General features: G+C 42.9%; 1 long non-coding RNA gene across 1 annotated transcript; it reads left to right on the forward strand.

Moving 5' to 3' along the window:
• Nucleotides 1-58: 58 nt before the first annotated feature.
• LOC132333956 (uncharacterized) lies at nt 59-17830 on the forward strand. Its single transcript, XR_009488308.1, has 3 exons — nt 59-236; nt 7171-7281; nt 16180-17830. It is a non-coding gene; the product is annotated as an uncharacterized LOC132333956 (long non-coding RNA).
• Nucleotides 17831-18443: the final 613 nt, after the last annotated feature.

The following is an 18443-nucleotide window of genomic DNA, read 5'->3' on the forward strand; positions in this document are numbered from 1 at the left end:
TGGGCGGGCCGCACCTGCGGGCGGGGAGCCCCGGGCCGACCCCGCCCCGGCACCGGCACCTGCCCGGAGCGGGCTCCGCAGCGACCGCGATCCCCGTACAGCACCGCAGCGAAGCAGCACCTAGCGCTGGGGAAAAGCAAAGCCCCGCGCTGTTCAGTGAAGCCCTTTGCTGTTGTTCTCTTTGCAACGTGTGTAGGGGTAGTGTAAACCCATAGCTATCTGCTGCTCCAATGAACGTAAGTATTCTTTTCACGTGAGGTTGTGAACTTGGGCACAGAGCCGTTGCCACCTGCAGGATCCGCGGTGCCTTTGGCGGCTGGCGGGAGGCTGTGCCTGGAGCCGCAGCTGCCAGGGAAAGGAGCACGCTCTGTGCTCCCTGCACTGCGAGCACGGGCTGCCCTCAGTGACCGACTGATCTGAGCATCTCAGGATGGTCTGGGTTGAAAGGGACCTTAAAGCCCATTCAGTTCCATCCCCTGCCATGGGCAGGGACACTTTCCAATATCCCAGGGTGCTCCAAGCTCCGTCCAACGTGGCCTTGGACACTTCCAGGGACGGAAAAACCACAGCAGCTCTGGACAACCTGTGCCAGGGCCTCACCAGCCTCAAAGGGAGGAATTTTCCTCAGTATCCCATCTAATCCCTCCCTCTGCCAGTTGGAAGCCATTCCCCCTTGGCCTGTCATTGCCAGCTCTCATCATTGTGTATGGAATACTACACAGCTCTTATCTAGAAAGGATGGAGTTTGTTACTTATTCAGATCTCACTCTGCAGAGAAGAATGTGGACTCAGTTTCTCAATCCAGCATATTTTGAGTTGGATTCCTCTGGCAGCGTCAGGCAAGCCTTAACTGAGAACATAATTTTGTTCTGCAGGGTCATGTAGCAATAACATAATTGTAGAATCTTGTGTAATGAATATTCTTCTTAATGATAAACCTGAAATTCTTAATTTTGTCCGTTTGTTTCCCCTACATGCCTACTGTGCTGTAAGGCCACATAGTACAGTCAGTCACAACAAATAAAAACTAATTTCCAAAGTGCCATGTTAGGGCAAAACACCTCTGAGGGGATGGAGCAATTCCTTCTGCCCTGTTCTACACTGGCCAGTCACTGAAAACTCTGTCTCTAAAATTAAAAAGTGTTCCCCAAATCTGCTCAACAGGCTTTGGCAAGGTATAGATTGTAGGGTGAGTGCCTACAACGATCTGGTATTTTCAGGTACTGTGACACCTGGAGACATTCAGCACATATAAAAATTTACCTTTTCCCCCAAGCTTTAAACCCAAACAGACTCCCTGCTTTACATAGGAGTGTTTATAAAAAGAATTTCAGGTAAATTCTATCCCACTGGTTGCAAAGAAAATCTTGTCATAAAACCTCATGTCTTGTCATAAATCTCATCATAAAACCTCATTCTTGCTTCACCAGCTTGGAAGAGCTGTTAGTGGCTTCTCACAAACAATTTTAAAAAGAGCATTTCTTAGAAAGCAGTAAAATATGACTACAACAACCTCTGTTTTACACAGAGCATAAGAAAGTTTTTTGTGCTTCAGTAGGAAACTACAGAAACTGCAGTAACACTCCTCGGGGGAAAAAGGTGCTGTAATATAAAATGTGGAAACAGTGCTGGTTTGCCAGCTCAGGAATGTTACCTGCATGCAGCACGTTGCCCTGCTTAATAAAGAAGTTTCTGCCAGGGTCAGCAGAAAGCAGGCCCCAAGTCACCCTGTTGTAATGGAAATAGGAACAGCTTCCGGAAGGCTCTGCAGATGTGGTGAGGATTATTGGAGTCATAAATAACAACAGTGGGTAATACATGCATGGTGATCTGTACCAGGTAATGAAAAGAGCCTCAAACAAAGCTTCTGCATTTTAATGTGACCAAAATTCCATGTACATCCAAAGCCTGGGATGGTGCTGCACTGTGGTGTGCAGGGTGTTACCTGCTATGGAATTCTGCCTGTGACAGCTGGGGCTACAAGGAACAAAACTGCTTTGATATAAAATAGAAAAATACTCCCTTGGGAACACCATGATCAGGAACAGTGTTTACAACATTTATACTTACATTATTTATGGGGTTGGGAAGCTCTCTGAAGGACTGAGGCACAGAGGGTTACGAAGCCTGGCAGGCAGCAGCACCCGACAAGCAACTTGATGAGGCAGATAAAAATCTGCTTTCAGCTGGAGGAAGGCTTCAGAGCTGGAAGTGAAGTCAGAACCAGCTGGTGAGCAGAGGCTTTGTTTGTGTGATCCTCCCTTTGAAGGCAGAACCATCCTGCACCTGAGGTTTGGTGGAAGGTGCCAGTCTGCAGACAGAGCCCAGTGCCCTCACTCCATCCCAGTGACCCAATCCACACATCCCAGTGCCCCCACTCCATCCCAAGTGACAAATCCCTACAGCCCAGTGCCCCCACTCCATCTCAAATGACCCAATCCACACAGCCCAGTGCCCCCACTCCATCCCAGTGACCCAATCCACACAGCCCAGTGTCCCCACTCCATCCCAAGTGATCCAATCCACACAGCCCAGTGTCCCCACTCCATCCCAGTGATCCAATCTACACAGCCCAGTGTCCCCACTCCATCCCAGTGATCCAATCTACACAGCCCAGTGTCCCCACTCCATCCCAGTGATCCAATCCACACAGCCCAGTGTCCCCACTCCATCCCAAATGACCCAATCCCCACAGCCCAGTGCCCCCACTCCATCCCGTGACCCAATCCACACAGCCCAGTGCCCCCACTCCATCCCGTGACCCAATCCACACAGCCCAGTGTCCCCACTCCATCCCAGTGACCCAATCCACACAGCCCAGTGTCCCCACTCCATCCCAGTGACCCAATCCACACAGCCCAGGGTCAGGCTGTGCTGATGGTGGGGCAGCACCTGGCAGAGGGAATCAAAGCAAGGTGTCCCTGTCCTGTTCCAAAGGCTGGGGCAGCCTGGCTGCAGGGCTCTGCTCCTGCACCAGCTAAAGCACCAGGGATTGCCATAAAGATGAGGCATTTTCAGACAGGAGAGCAGATGTCTAGGCCTGGCTGTTCCAATCACAAGTACATCACTGGCTCCTGAAAGCTGAGCTCTGTTCTGAGTGTGTTTCTAGCAGAAATGACTCAGGATGGTCAGAGCCCACTTGATGCAGGTCAGGCTTTGTGGCCGTGCCTGGCACCAGCAGGTTCTGCTCTCTGGGGCCCAGGCTGGGCCAGAGGGGATTTAGAGGAGCAGCAGGAGGTGAATGGGGGGAGGAAACAACAGATGAGCACTGAGCAGTGGCCTGCCTGGGGAGCACCTAAGGAGTGCTGGAGTGTTGGCTCTGCAGCACCTGGAGCCCCTTCTGCCTCCTCTCCACGGCAATTCTGGGGCAGAGAATGCTGAGAGCAAGGATGGCAGCTTGGGTTTGGTGCTGCCTGACCCTTTGCCCTTGTGGTTCGTGGCTCTGCAATGACAACAGGCTCTACTTCCCACAGGAAGAAAATAAGAAAGCACGTGAGGTGAAATACCTGGAGTTGTTCAGGACAGCACTCCAGCCCCACAGTGGAGCAGCAGCTGCTCAGAGCCCAACATTCCCACTGTTCCCTACATTTCTGTGTGCTCACCCACAGTGACTTTTTATCTGCTGTATCATTTTATATTTCATCTAGAAATGTGTTTTAACAAGGTGCCTTGCTATGCATGACTAGCAGGGTTGGATATGAAATGCTTCTTGTGTGATTTCAGAATTATAATTCTCCTTTTGTATTCAGTGGTAAGAAAGTTCAGTGAGCAGAAAGGGTTGAACAGGGTTTAGGGTATGGTTTAAAGACTCATTTACCTTGCTGGCACTAGCTCCTGATCAGACAAAGAGTGAAGGAAAGCTCTCTTATCCCATTAATATGTTCCTTATAATAAATTGTGATATCAGTTATAATTTATACACTTCAAAAATAAATGGAAATCCTTGGAATATGAAAAAAAATCTAGATTTTAAAATTGCATTTATTGCTTAGTAGCTAGGATGTTTATAATCTAAAATTGTCAAGGAGCATGCAAATACACTTCTACTTTTGCTGTGCCACCAGAGAGGGAAAATCATCTTTGTATTAGAGTATAACAGCAGTACACAGAGTAGCAAAACAGAATAAATTACTTTGTTTCATAAGGACACTGGGTTTGTGATGGCACTCAGTATTTCCAACTACTCAAAAGATTATATTTCATGGTATGAAAGAAATGAAATAATTCAGTGCTGCACTTGCCCTGAAGCAGAAGTCACTCCTTTGTTTTAACCATTTTCCTGTTTGAATCATTGAGGTTATTTAGCAGTCACTGTACTTTGTTTCAGATAATTAATACTATGGAGGAGATTGGTGATCCAGCAAAAAACCCCTCATTGAACAACTTTCCTGCTACCCATTAAAGACCTTTTCCAGCATGCTAAGGAGTAAATGCCTCAGCTGAATGAAACACTGCCAGTTCTCATTTACCAAATGTCAATTGCAAAAAAACCTCTTCAGAACATAACATTGCATGATAAATATAACATTTGAAGGCTTAGTAGAAAATAAAAAGATGATGCTAAACTTTATCCTGACACTGCAAAAGTCCTGTGAGCCCCAGCAGTGATATCTGTGTTTGGCTGCCAGCTGTAATTTCCAGTTCAGGGGTGCTGGAAGGGAACTGATAAAGGAAAGGGCCTGCAGACATGAGGAACACAGGGAGCAGCTGATCTGGGAGTTAAACACTGCTCAGCTCCATGCCAAGGAAAGATATTACACTCATTATGACCAAAGAGCAGGAAACCTGTTCAATTCCAAAGCAACAATTTGCATTCCCTCTCCTGGACAGACTGCCTGAGGACCAGTGCTCCTTATTAGAGGAGATAAAGGAGCTGTGCTTGTGGCACACTAAATAAGTGTTGGTACCTTGGTGTGTGTGGGGAGAACAATGCAGGGATGTGGGGGTTTATCTTTGCTGTTACTTGTACATGACTAAAAATGTGTTTTAGAAACAGCTGGTCTGTCTTTAAAGAAAATCTGAACTCATTAAGCAAGTAGCAGAGAAAAGTGTTTGGAATAAAAAACTATTAAAAGTGAGGGAGTAACTTCTTATCATCCATAAATCTGCCATAGATTTTAGAGACTGTTTTTCTACCCAGAAACCTCTCAAGATGAAAGAATGCCTTAAGATATACTTAATTTCTGATGCATCATCATTTCCATTATTCAACTGCTATGAAATTTCTATGGCTGAGGATGAAGGATGGATGATGGGAATTTTAAATAACAAGTGTGCTGAACAGTTCTTTGGTCAATGTGTATCACAGGCATACAGATAATAGAACAAAATATCTGAATATCTGAGGAATCTGGGCATGGAAACTGGAATAGGGATATTTTAACCTGCTTCTACTTCTAGACCATTAGTGACTACTAGATTTTAGCTACATCTTAGTGCTACTGCTGTTGTAGCAGCCAGAGGCTGACTGCAATGCCTTGTCCCATGCTGGGACCTACTGAGCTTCTCTTCTACATCACATTATTTGGCCATATATGGTACATATTATAATATATATCTTTCTGTCATGAAATTTAAGGTTTTTTTCACAGTTTCTCTCTCTTGGTGTGACCTATGTTTTGATACATTCCTGCAATTTACACCTGAAATTTCAATTTCCTGTGAGTACAGAGTTTATGCTGTTTGTCTTGATGCAACACAGAAAAGTTTCCATGGTTGCATTTAGCAGACTTTTGGTTTTGCTGAGGTAAAACATTGTGCAGAATTTATTTTTGAAAAAAATTATTCATTCTGAGCCCTTCCCACTTCTGAGAAAGCTTCCATTTCTGACTTGTCTATTACCAGGCAGGTAGAAAGCAAAAAACTAACTTGATAATTTTTTTTTCCCTATAAAAATGTATAAGATCTATAGTTGCTTCTCTGGGATTTCAGAACCAGAGCTCCTGACAATCCTCCCACATCTGTTTCATCAGCTGATTAGAATGCAGATCTCTGAGGAGGTAACACATTTTTGGATGCTGGGCGTTCCTCTACCCAACTCATTATTAAGAGAACAACTTTATGCACCATCAGCAACTTGGCAGTGTAAACATGAGACAGTTCTTTAAATGGGACTTGGTGTTTTGTTTATGAGAACTTCCATTTTCTGGGAGGCTTTCTGGCTTTTATCACCCATTTGAGCATAAAAGTTCTCGTTATCTTATAAAACCTTTTAGCACAAGAAAGAATTCAGATAGGAGCCTTATGTAAAGTGATGAATATCTGGTTTCCTGATTGTGTTGTAAGATTTTTGGTGGTTTGGATTTTTTTTTTAAGCCCACAAGCCACCTGACAAGTTCTAACTTATGCTTCCAAAAGTGAGATCCTTGTGCTGATAGGGACAGCGTGTGCTGTTGCACTTAATTTTATAACAACTCTTTATTTGTGTTTCAAGTTGGAAAAGAGTCAAAATCCAAACATTCCAGTCAAATGTGTATTTTGATTTTGTTTTTGATTTCACACTTAGAACAGTTGCAGTTTAAACCCAACACTGCTGGATTTTTTGAGGAAGGAATTTTTATTTTGACACAGCTTCACTGTCTAGTCTCTGACTTGCTTTACTCTGCCAGCACAGCAACTGTTTTGCCCCCAAACTAGAATAAAAGAATTGTTTGTACCCCAGTAAAGCTAACCCTGTACAACGCTGCTGGCAAAACCAGTCACTGCCTGGAGCCAGCAAAATGCACCCAGTTTTAGGAAGCACAACAGTTTTAGGAAGCAAGTTTTTTCCTTCTGTGTCTCACCCTGATTAACACTTCAGGAATCATGTTGGTGCACAGGGGGGTAACAAACAGCTCAGCATTTTGGGGATTGTTGCCACTGAGTCAAAGCCCTTCCTAGTTTTAACCACTCCATCAGATGAACTCTTTTCTCAGCTGCTGTAAATTCCCTGCTGGATCAGACAGCCACATGCAGTTGGGATGTAAATGATGTTCTAAAACACCCTATGGATATGGAGGGTTACTGGTTTATAATGAACAAGGTTATTTATACCTTGCACCTTCCTCCCAGGTAGGTCTTTACACTCACACAGTCTGTATAAAGCTCCAGAGCAAGAACAAAGTCCATGGAGCAGTGAGAGATTAAAGAGTCTTGGCTTTCACTAATTGCCTCCTGTTTCCTCATTTACAGAGCTGAGCAAATGAGCAAATGAGCAAATGAGTGGTTTCCAGTCATCCCTGGGCCTTGGCTGCAGCACTAGGAAGGGGATCCCTGTTGTGGGACTGCTGATGATTTACCCAGGTATGTGAGTCCACATGTGCACAATACCAACACTCCATGTGTTGTTGCAATCCACAGTAGCTGGTGCTTTTATCTTTGTATCACATTATTTACTTTCTCCTTACACTTCTTTCCATTTCACTAAGATGCCACCAGATTGTGTTTTCTACATTTCCTCATGCACACACTGGTAGTGCTTCAGCTTTCCTGCTCTGCTTTCTGCTGTCTGGTTCACACAAAATTGTTCTTTTACTATTGTTACTATATTTACTACTCTTTTACTATTTTTACTATTTACTCTTTGACTGTTTTTATCTGTGAATTATTTGTCAAGCAAAGCTTTCATTTGCATAATTTGTCAGGTGTACACAGGCTAAAAAGGCAGCTCACCACCACGGAGACATTGAACAAGCCTCTCTCTGCCTGATGTGCTCTTACTGCACTGCTTCAGTTCTAAAGAACCTGCTTTAACTCTCAGTTTCTTTTGTCCTGGAACAAAGGGAAAAACAAAAACCTTTCCTCCAAACTGCTCAGGCACCAGCACCTTCTGGAGCTTGTTGTGAAGCATCAGCTCCATTGTGCCTGAAGCACACTTTGTGTTCAGACAGACACATTTTCCATCTCAGTTTATCTCGAGATAAATTATTTTGTTATTAGCCAGGAGTTGAGCTGCTTCTCTTGAGATGTCAGACCCTTGTTCTCTCCATCCTGGTGTTTGGAGCAGTGCTGAAAAGGTGAGGAGGTGTCCCCAGACCTGTGCATGGCTGAAGGCAGCTGAAATTCACAGCAAGGTCTGCACCAGAACAGAGTCACTTCAGTCCCTGACCTCACAAACCAGAGAAACACCTCAGAATATTCATCAGCTCCCACTTCCCTACTCTGGGCTGCTCTTGGACCAGGGAACAAGTAGGATCTTCAGCCATAAACAGGTTCAGGCTTTAAGACAAATTAGGAGAGGCTTAAAAACTTGCAGCTAAAGGAGGCTCTTATAAGACTGCCCTGTCTGCATAAAATCTGAAAGGCAACATGAGATATTTGGGAATACCTGGAAGTGGGAATGGTCCTTACTTGAGACATGGCTGTAGATAATCAACCTGGGACACGTTTGCTTCCTGTGCAAGGCAGGCATTGCTCTTCCATGCTTCCAGCCCATCTGAAAAAAAGGATGTGTTATTTTAAGATAGGAATATTGGAATTCTTTTTCTAAGTTAAAACCAGAAGGATAAATAAGAGGTGGCACGTTTCAGACACTCTGTCTGCCCTTGGGGATGGTCTGTGCCATACCTGGCTTTGTTTACTTATCAGCTCTTAAAGCTACTGGTAAAAATCTTGTATAATAATAGTAATAAACCATATAACTGTATCAGAAAAGATGTTCCTCTGTTCTCTGCAGCCCAATTTCTCTGTCTCTAAGGAAGATTATCCACAAAGCAGGATGAAAACATTTTACACCACAAAGCATGGGGCTAAAATAAACTCAGTGTGGAAGAGGCATGTGCTTTACAGACAGTGAGAGTGAAGGGGGAGAACTCTGTTCCTCACAAGCTACTAATTCACAAACTGCTAATTCTGTGGTCAGTGCAATTTAGACTATCACTCCCAGGACTCAATAATTACCTCATTATTTTAATTGCAAGTCAGCTGCCAACCTGACTGATCAGTCTGAAAGACACAGAACCTTCTACCTGTGGCCAAAGTCAAGGGTGACACCATTAGCTTTTCCTAAATGATCCAGCAGCCCCTCATCCATCCAGCCACCAGTGCTGTTCCACAGACATGGCTGGGCTGTGAGTACCCAGTCTGTAGCTTTAGGAACTGGGGAGAGTTCTGGAAAATCATCAACTATCAATAATAAGTTTTTCTAATGACAAGAGCAGAAGAAAGAATATTCTTCAAGCAGGAAGACAGGTTCAAACCAGTTCTGCAGGAAGCGTCACGCACCAAAGATCAAGAAGAATGCTAATGTGCAATCATTGAACAGAATAGGAGCCAAAACTTGATATAAGGCACGTAATGAATAATGCTATACAATCAGCTTCTCTACACCCACAGCCTCTCTAAATTTATAAGCCATACATGCCATTGGATGGAATTGAAATGCATTTCCCATCATCGAAGGGTACCATCCAATCTGCTCTAACACAGGACCATATTGGGACTGAGCAGACCATTCTGTTTGTTAGAAACCCACCAGAATGTGCTGGTATTTATATCTCATAAAAGCTGTTCAGTAAACACAGTACAAAGACCTCTGATTTCACCCAATGCACAAACACGTGCGGAGAATTTCATTCTCGGATTCAAACTCGAGAGAGCTCTCTGTCAAATGAGCTTAACCATCATTCCCCATCCCAGGGAATTAAACACCTTTCCACTTGGAAAAACTCTCCTGGCTTCACCCATTAGAATTTCTGAGTTGAAATTACAAATTCTGAAATTGCCTATGACATTTATTTCAAAGGAAAATGCAGTATTAGAGACAACAGTTTGGGTTTTTTTTTTTTCCACCACCATCCTGATGTATTCTCTGTCCTTTAACATTTCTGGGTGGACTTACATTTGCTGGTGTATTTTTATGGATATGACAGCTCAAGTCTGTTAGAATGAGTGTTATAATTTCATTTTTATTGTAAAGATTCTATGTCAGTCTTGGGAAAAAGCGGAAGAGAAAGAACTACCAACACCACAACAATCTCTGCCATGTGCAACTGCTAAATCTGCTTCTCCAAGGCACACAAACTGAACTGTAGTAAACCAATAAACCAAGAGAGTAAAAGCAAGTCAGGGTCATAACTCCTGCCTTGACAAGGAAAGGAGTCTCTGAGGCTGAAAAGGAACAAGGCACTTTTCACTTCTGTTCCTGATTAACTCACAGTGCAAGGTGGAAGGATCTTGAGGGATCAGCTGCACCTAAATGCATCTTTGAGTTTGTCAGTCTCTTATGGCAACAGCAGAACCTCTGTAGGCAATCCACTCCATGCCTTAACTGTTGTCATCAGTTTCCTTAAGATTATCTTTAAATTTCCCTTGCTGCCTCTCAAGACCATTATTTCTAGAGCTGCTTGTGGTGAACAGAGGGGAAAATGTTATTTCCTCTCACAGGCTACAGACTGTAAGATATCACATTTAATAATCTCAAAGACATTTCCACTGAAAAAAACTCAAAGCAAAAGAGACTCTCTGGAAATACCTGACAGAAGGAGAAATCAGCTCTCTTGGCAGGCTCTCCCTCTCTGGGCAAACCAAACACACACAGTTAGAATTAGTCAGGGGTTGCAAAACTACTCCAAAGAATCCCCAAATCTCTTCACTTAGCCTGGAAGGTGTTTGGGTTTGGCCAAGGAGTTACAAAGTGCCCTCAGGCCAGGCAGGGTGTTTGAGAGCTGATTGCAGGCCAGGTGATCTGGCTCCCTGGATGTTCCCTTCCTGGAGCACAGACCTTCCTGGGAATGTCAAACCAGGAACCAGCAGGAGCCTCATCACAGCTTCAAAGCAGAGAATTACTCAGCTTGAGTAAAATGGGAAAGAGCAGGACATTTCAGTTCAGATTTAGCATCCAAAACCTTCACAGAATCCCAGGATGGTTTGGGTTGGAGGGACCCTAAAGCCCATCCTGTGCCACCCCTGCATGGCAGGGACACCTTTCACTGTCCCAGGCTGCTCCAAGCCCTGTCCAGCCTGGCCTGGGACACTTCCAGGGATCCAGGGGCAGCCACAGCTTCTTTACAAACTATTTGAAATAATTACTTTTATAATTATTTCAGCAGGATTTTGTTGCAGGACACAGAGTTGATTACCTCGAATCTGTGTGTGTAATAATCCTACACTGTAACTCAAACCCACAGCATCTTTGTAATGATGGCAGATTTTATTCTGTGTGGTATTTGCAGACAAACAATAAAATTTAATGTTGAGAATCTTCAACTTTTTCCCTAAATTTCCCCAGTCATTAATTACAATTTATGTCCTGTACCTTACTTCTCTCACCAAGACTGATTTTGTGTTATAATTTCTAGAAGTTGCCTGGTTCTGGGATTCTTAAAATAGGAACAACATTTGAAAGGAAATCTAGAATTTGGAGGAGCTTTGTCACTACTCAATGAGCCAATGACTGAACAGAATACAAGGGGAAAGTGAGTGAGCTGGCAGAAATTATATAAATATTCCTCTATAAATACTAGAAAGGTATTTATGGAGGAAAGCACAGAACATTTACAAAATAAAATGAAATTTCTCATAAGTGATATAGCTACTTTTAATAAAATATTTGCATACAATTTAGTTTAATAATTCAAATGTTTCTAGTCTGGTAACACTAGAACAACAGAATGGACCCAGCTGTGCAGCTTTCCTTCTAGACTAGAGCAGAGATGAATTTCAGAATCCTCTTAGCCCAGTGCATTGGGAGAGATAAGTGACGAGGCAACTTCACAGTGGCTCAGACTCAGAAAATTTGGGTTTGTTATCTTGGTGCTGTTTTGAGTTGATGGCAACAAACTTCAGCCTTGTGCAAGCGTTTAGAGAGAGAATTGTGGGTATAATTCAGGAATAAGGTGCTTTGTAGGGTGGAGTTAAACTTCAAAGGTGGTGAAATAAAGGCCAGTCATCACTACACCTCACAGCTGTCCCTCTATTGTAATTAAATAGGACATTAATTGCCAAGTGTTATGACATTTAATCAGCTATATAAAAATAATAATAGTCATAAGAGTGATAAGCATCATCACCAAAGTTATTATGAGAACAAGCTGAGATCCCATGCCCAGTATCTCTAAAAGTTCTTACAGACAAGTCATTCCATAGTGTCAGTACTGTCCAAAATACTTTCTTGGAATGTATCCTGATAAATTTCATTCTTTCATGAGAATTTTTGCAAAGAATCCCACAGTTCCTAATCACCAAATGAAAGAACAGCTATCCTCTGCCATTGTATTGCACCTATTTAGCCCTATAAAGATGTGAAATAATTTTATTTTCTTTTTAGTCAGGGCACATTAATGAAAAATTGTAATTTTGCACCATATTATAGGGGGCCAGCCAAGTAAAGGGTTGAGAAATGATTGATCACAGGGCATGAATGATATTGCAGCTGCAGACCCCAAATAAGATTCTTGGCTTTTATTCTCTGATTTTTACACCACTTCCCCACATAAGGAACTGGATTGGATCCATCCATTCCTTTTTCTGTAGCACAGGAATGCATGAACTGTCCTTCAATAAATGGGTGTTTTAAACCTTATCCTCCAGGCCTTGGGAGAAAATATAGAAACAATGAAATATGACAGAAATGTCAAAAAATCAAAAACAAAAACCCCACCAAAAAACCCCAAAGTAAAGCAAAGCAAACCAAAACAAAAATCCCCAACAACAGCAAAAAAAACCCCAACCAAAAAACCCACCAAAAAACCAAAATAAAAAAGTGCATGTTTTGAAATATTTAGGGTGAAAACTAAAGGATGAGTCAATGGACCTCAGTTCCTCCTGCAGGTTTTGTATCTTTTCCTTGTGCATCCCCAGTTCTTACAGCTTAGGCAATTCTTGCAGCTGGTTATTTGAAGCAAATTTCTTTTGTTGTGAGGTTTTGCCTGTTTGGTTTTGAGTGAGCCACTTCCAAGAAGCACCAAAACCACCAGTGAAGTCCTTGCTGCTGGTTGGGAAAACCTTCCTGGGCTGTTAGCAGGAGCTCCTGGAAAAGGAAGGTGCCCGTTATGTTCCAGCCACATTTCAGAAGGATAAAAACAGGAGTGGAGAAGGAGAATTAGGAGGAATCATCAGTTTTGAATGCAGGGATACAATGCCAGCCAGTGCCTGGATTCCTGAGCCACCCTGGCAGGGAGAAAATTCCCTCTAGGATAAAGGGAGGAATGCAGTCACGAGGAGCCACAGGTATCTCCCAACTTGGTCCATGGAACCACCCAAAAATGCTCCTGCATGTTCTGCAAACATTCCATCCTCCCCTGACACGTCCCCTCAGGAGCACTGCCTGGTAGCAAGGAGGTGCCTCCACACAGAAAAAAAAAAAAAAAGATGCTTTTTCAATGATTTTAAAGACCAGCCAATTAACCTCCCTTTATATCACATCCTTGTGCCAGTAACAGTAAGGAATTTTCTTGTGAACTTGGTCATATCATCAAGACTACTAATTTGGCAAAACAATTACTTCCAGCTGCTTGCTAACACTCCCCAATTAACTGATTTTTCTTGTGTTCTCATGTACATAGCAGCCAACTGGGAGTCCAACCAGCAGGAGCATTCTTGCTGGATGTTATGTGCCCATTCCCACACTTTGCACTGGTGCTATATTTGTTATTTAGAACAAGCCCAGATTGTTCCTGGAACTGTGCCTATAGAAACTCCTGCTGTAATGTGTTTATATGATCTATAATTACAGGCAAGCTGCAACCTGTCCACAGCCACTGCATTATCAAACACATGAGCCAGTCCCTGGATTAACTATTCCATCTGATAAATTCCCTTTCTTCAGCAGCTAATGCCAGAGAAGCTAAAAGAACAGAGGTTGCATTTTTGAGATGGCCAATATATAATATTCCAATATATAACATTCCAAGCCAGGTAAAGAACATTCAAAATTACCAAATTCTCCCCAAAGCAACAGGGATGCCAAGGCACCAGGCTGAAGATTAGGCCAAGATTAGTTCATGTCAGGTATTTGCATTTGAAAATACTTGTCAAACACCACCAAGAAGATGTAGGAACAACCATGGTCCTCGTCTGCCAACAGAGCTTTGTGCAGCTGAGCCTGTGTACACAAATATAAACTGTAAAATCTGGTTATAATCCTAGCAAACAACAGATTGCTACAGGTTTTGATCTAAATACTGTGTCAAGATAAATAATTAGGACAGTCTTAGTACCTGTAAGGGGAAAAATCTTTGTAGAAATAACATTTTAGTTAAACAGAAGAGTGGAGCTGCAAGGTTTAATTATTTGAATTATTTTGATGTACTTCACATACAGACCCTAATACCTTTTCATACACAATATTTTATATTTTTCTGACACCAAGCATCTAAACAAGTATTTTCTCAATAAAAATTGTAAATACATGTCAGTAAATTTCTGTTCATTTATTCTGACTCAAGGCAGCAAGTTATCCAGAAGAATTTTTAAATTATCCTAACACTTACACTTTTAATCCCTTCTACTAAAAACCTCTTTCATATGTGATGTCTGAGACAGATCTCTAAAACCTTGCTTCAATGCTATCTAATCTTCAGCTCCATGCCATTGTCTGACCTGTGCTCTCTGCACAGCACCACAGCTGGGACAGAAGGGTCCTGCTGGTGTTTCTGGATATCCATTCCCACCAACAGAGGGAGAAGGTGACATGGAAACCACTGCATCCAAAGAGCAGAGGGACATGCAGGGCAGGGGCTCCTGCTGCTGTTTGCCATTTTATATTTTTTCTTTCATTACAAATTTTATTTTGAGTGAAATCCAAGCCTAAATGATGAATTTTGCAGTTAGGAAATGGAAGTGGCCAAAGGACACCAGCACAGCTGGTCTCACTGAAATGAGGTGCAGATGGCAGAAATCTTGCAGCAGCAATCTTACAAAATTTGATGGGAAAATTGCACAATCTGCCTTATCAACCCACCAAGGGCATTCCTGCACATGTGGGGAAACAACTTCTGCTCCCTCATAGCTGACAATTCCCAATTTGTGGCTCCAGCAATTGTTTTTTACATGTGAATTAAATGCTATTTTGTTGTTTTAGTGTTGCTCTGTACTTATAATCAAGAGCAAGAAATAATTCCACAGTATTTTGACATGGAGTTCCCATTGTGTGTGTGTTTTCTATTGCACCATGAGGTTATTAAAGATTATATAAGAAGTTACCACCTGCTGGTACCTCTGACACAGAGGAAGAAGGAGGAAATAAATAAAGAACTGGAGACCTTCCTGAGGTCACTGGGGCTGTCAGGGCATTACAGACATGTCTGACACTTAACCTCCCACAGGGAAATTCCCCAAGAATTGCACTTGAATACCTCACTTCTGAGCTCTTAGAGCTCCAGCTCTTTCTTCCCAGCTCCCTGCAGGTTCCCAAGGTTTTAGTCAGGAAATAACTCCCCTGTAGGCCTCATTGTTTCTTTTTTAAAGAGGTTTTCTACATCTGCCTGGTGTTCCTTTGAAGGAAGTCTGTCTTGTACATAATATTAATGACATGTGAATCAATACAGGAACTCTAATGCATGCCATTTCCACTAGAGAATGTTATTTAATTACAAATACACCCAATTATCTCTTAATGGCAGGAATTTCTGCTTACAAACATGGTTAATACTGGGCTTCTTCTAAACATGATTAACACCTTAATTATTCTAAACCATTCCTGCACCAAACCCCACGACCTGAGTCTGCCAGACCCATCATGGTAAGACAGTGAAAATTCTCAGCTGACAGGAAAATGTCTTTATTTGGGATCAGGCTTTTTCTCCCTGGTTCTGGTATGAATTTTAGGTTATCCAGGGTGAGCCATCTCCACCTCCTGCCTGCACTGTGCTGCAGAATTCCAAGTCCTTGTAGTGAACAATCCCTTCTCACGTCAGGGGCTCCAGGCAAAGCTGATCCAGCTCATCCCAGCAGCTTCAGCTGGGGAACTTTTGATGTCCCTTTTGCTATGATGTGTAAATACCTAAAGATAAATGCATGGATGTGTGAATATGGATTTATAGAATAGATTAGGCAAATCATTTTCTGCAATATTCCTTTCTCCCCCTTACAGCCTCCAGAGCAGGATCCTCTCTCAGCTGTTTCCTGAGAGTTCTCAGGTCTGGGGGGGCACGGGGTGACCTCAGTCACAGGGCAGCAAACACAGAGTCACTGCCCTGGGATTAATGGAATTTCTCCCCTCAGGAAAACAGAAGTGAAGAGTTTTTCCCTTCTCCTTTACAGTGACAACTGAATTTCACTGATCCAGTGAAGACAGGGAAGTGTTTCTGATTGGGTTTTATACCAGGAACACAAATGCTGTGTCCTCCTGGTCCACCCAGAGCCATCAGCACTAAACCAGAGCTGATAAACTGCTACAAGAACCAGAACCAAAGACAACTCCCACCTGCCACATCCCAGCAGCTCAGCAGGGCCAGAGCTATCCTGACTCCTTGGAATAATGGTGCTGACGTGCTGGGAGGGCTCCCAGGGACAGGGACAGAGTGCTGCCCCTTTGTGTGGAGGCACATCTAGATAGAGACATTGAAGATAATTCTGCTTATGAACACGGCTGCTCCTTTGAGTCAACCAATTTTTTAATTATGTGTTACTCTTCAGGTGGAATTCTGGATGCTATTTTCTTTGATATCTTTATGACTCATGCTTCAGTTGAGCAAAGCAAGCTTCAATTTGCTAATGCAAGTGTGTACAAATTTGAAACTGGTTAGGTTGGGTGTGTCTGCCTATAGAAACACACATTTTCTTATAGTTTTCAATGAATGTTACTGGTGCAAAATTATCTGGCTACATCTTAGCTGAATTTAAGTAATTCATAGTTTGAATACCATTCTTTCAAGGTTAATTCAGCCGGGTAATTGCTGAGGTTCAGAAGAGGAAAACTGCATTAATTGTGAAAAACCTGTGAATAAGAAGTTGTCTCTCTTGATCAGCTCAAGGGTTGTACAACCAGCTGGCATCACCCCACATCTGCTGTGCATGAGGCCAGTTCCCTCCCACAGCCTGGCAAGCAGGGCACAAACGAAATGGTCTTCATGGAGAAAATGAAGAAATCATTGTTCTTGCTTTCCTTCAGGCTGTTGTTTGCAAAGCCTGGAGGGACCTGCTCCCTCCTCACCCTTCTGCCAGGCCAGGGGGGCAGAGCCCAGGGCCCATTGCTGCTGGGATGGGACATTTCCAGCAGCACCAGCAGGGATTCCATCCCTGCCACGGGGATGTGGTGGCACCAGCCAGACAAACCCTGCTGCTCAGGGCTCTGCTCTCCCACATGTGCTCCTCTGGAGCTGCTCCCACCCTGGCAGGGGTAACTCTGCAGAGGAGCTGCTCTGGTTCTGCTCCCAGCCAAACCAAACAAGGCATCAGCAAACCCCAAAAGAAGGGAAGGAAAAAGTTTGTTTGATCCAAGCCCTCTGTGTAATCCTCCCAGCTGGGAGCACCTTTACCAGCTCATGCTGCTGTGGTCAGCAGGAAAAAAAAAAAAAAACATTAAAAAAAGAAATTCAAGGCTCCTTGAGGAATCTTCCCAACGTGCTGAGACTTTTGGGGAAAACTGCAAAAATACTGTTTGCATTTAAATGTAGGTAACTCTCCCCAGTGCATTCCTGGTAGTGTACAAATCCTGATTTGTCACACACCTGCAGTAGCTTGTGGAGGAAAACAAGGCTTACAAATCAATGTTTCAATGTACTAATTCACTGCTTTGCAATATAGTTTGTTTGTTATTTGCAAATGTACAAATATGGGAAAATTAATTGTACCATTTGCTTTCTCAAAATAAATATGTTTTTTCATCTACCAATCCAAATGTTTCCAAAGAACTGAGTGATTAATATCGTCTCTAAAACTGTGATTATGTCAATAAACATAAAGCAAGATATTGGACTAAGCATGACTCCAACTGTGAGTGATTTATAGTGATAAAAATACACAGATGCCATCTGTACCAACAGAAGAACACTCGTCAAAAATTTGTCTTATGGTAACACTTCTCTCTCATTTATACTGAAACCAGCACTACTTCTTTTCCAATGGCACTGACAGTAAAATATGGCCACTTTTCAAGTGAGTAACCTACCAGCAGGAGAAATACACTGAGAACTATGAATTAAACTACTTCTTTGACTCACTCAAGGACTCCAGGATGTATCACTGAATGCTCACCAAGCATTAAACCCAGTTTGCCAGCCTAGCTCTGCTCACTCAGAAGCTGCTTCCACACTAAGAGGATTTTTTGGGGGGAATACCCCGTTACCTTTTGCAGAGAAAATTAAAAAAAAAAAAAACAAAACAAAACAACAAACCAAACAAAAACAAAACAAAACAAAACAAAACCAAAGAAACAAAAAAAATACCTCAACCAAAATGGCACAAGCTTTAGGTTGAGCAGCCAGCCCAGGTCATTGTTCTGTGTGTCTGATGCCTGCCAGCATCTTTGCCAGTTCAGCATTAAGCCAGAGGGCCATGGGGTAGGCACTGGGGAAAGCAGGGCA

Source organism: Haemorhous mexicanus, chromosome 14 (genome assembly GCF_027477595.1).
Source record: "Haemorhous mexicanus isolate bHaeMex1 chromosome 14, bHaeMex1.pri, whole genome shotgun sequence".
Taxonomy (NCBI): domain Eukaryota; kingdom Metazoa; phylum Chordata; class Aves; order Passeriformes; family Fringillidae; genus Haemorhous; species Haemorhous mexicanus.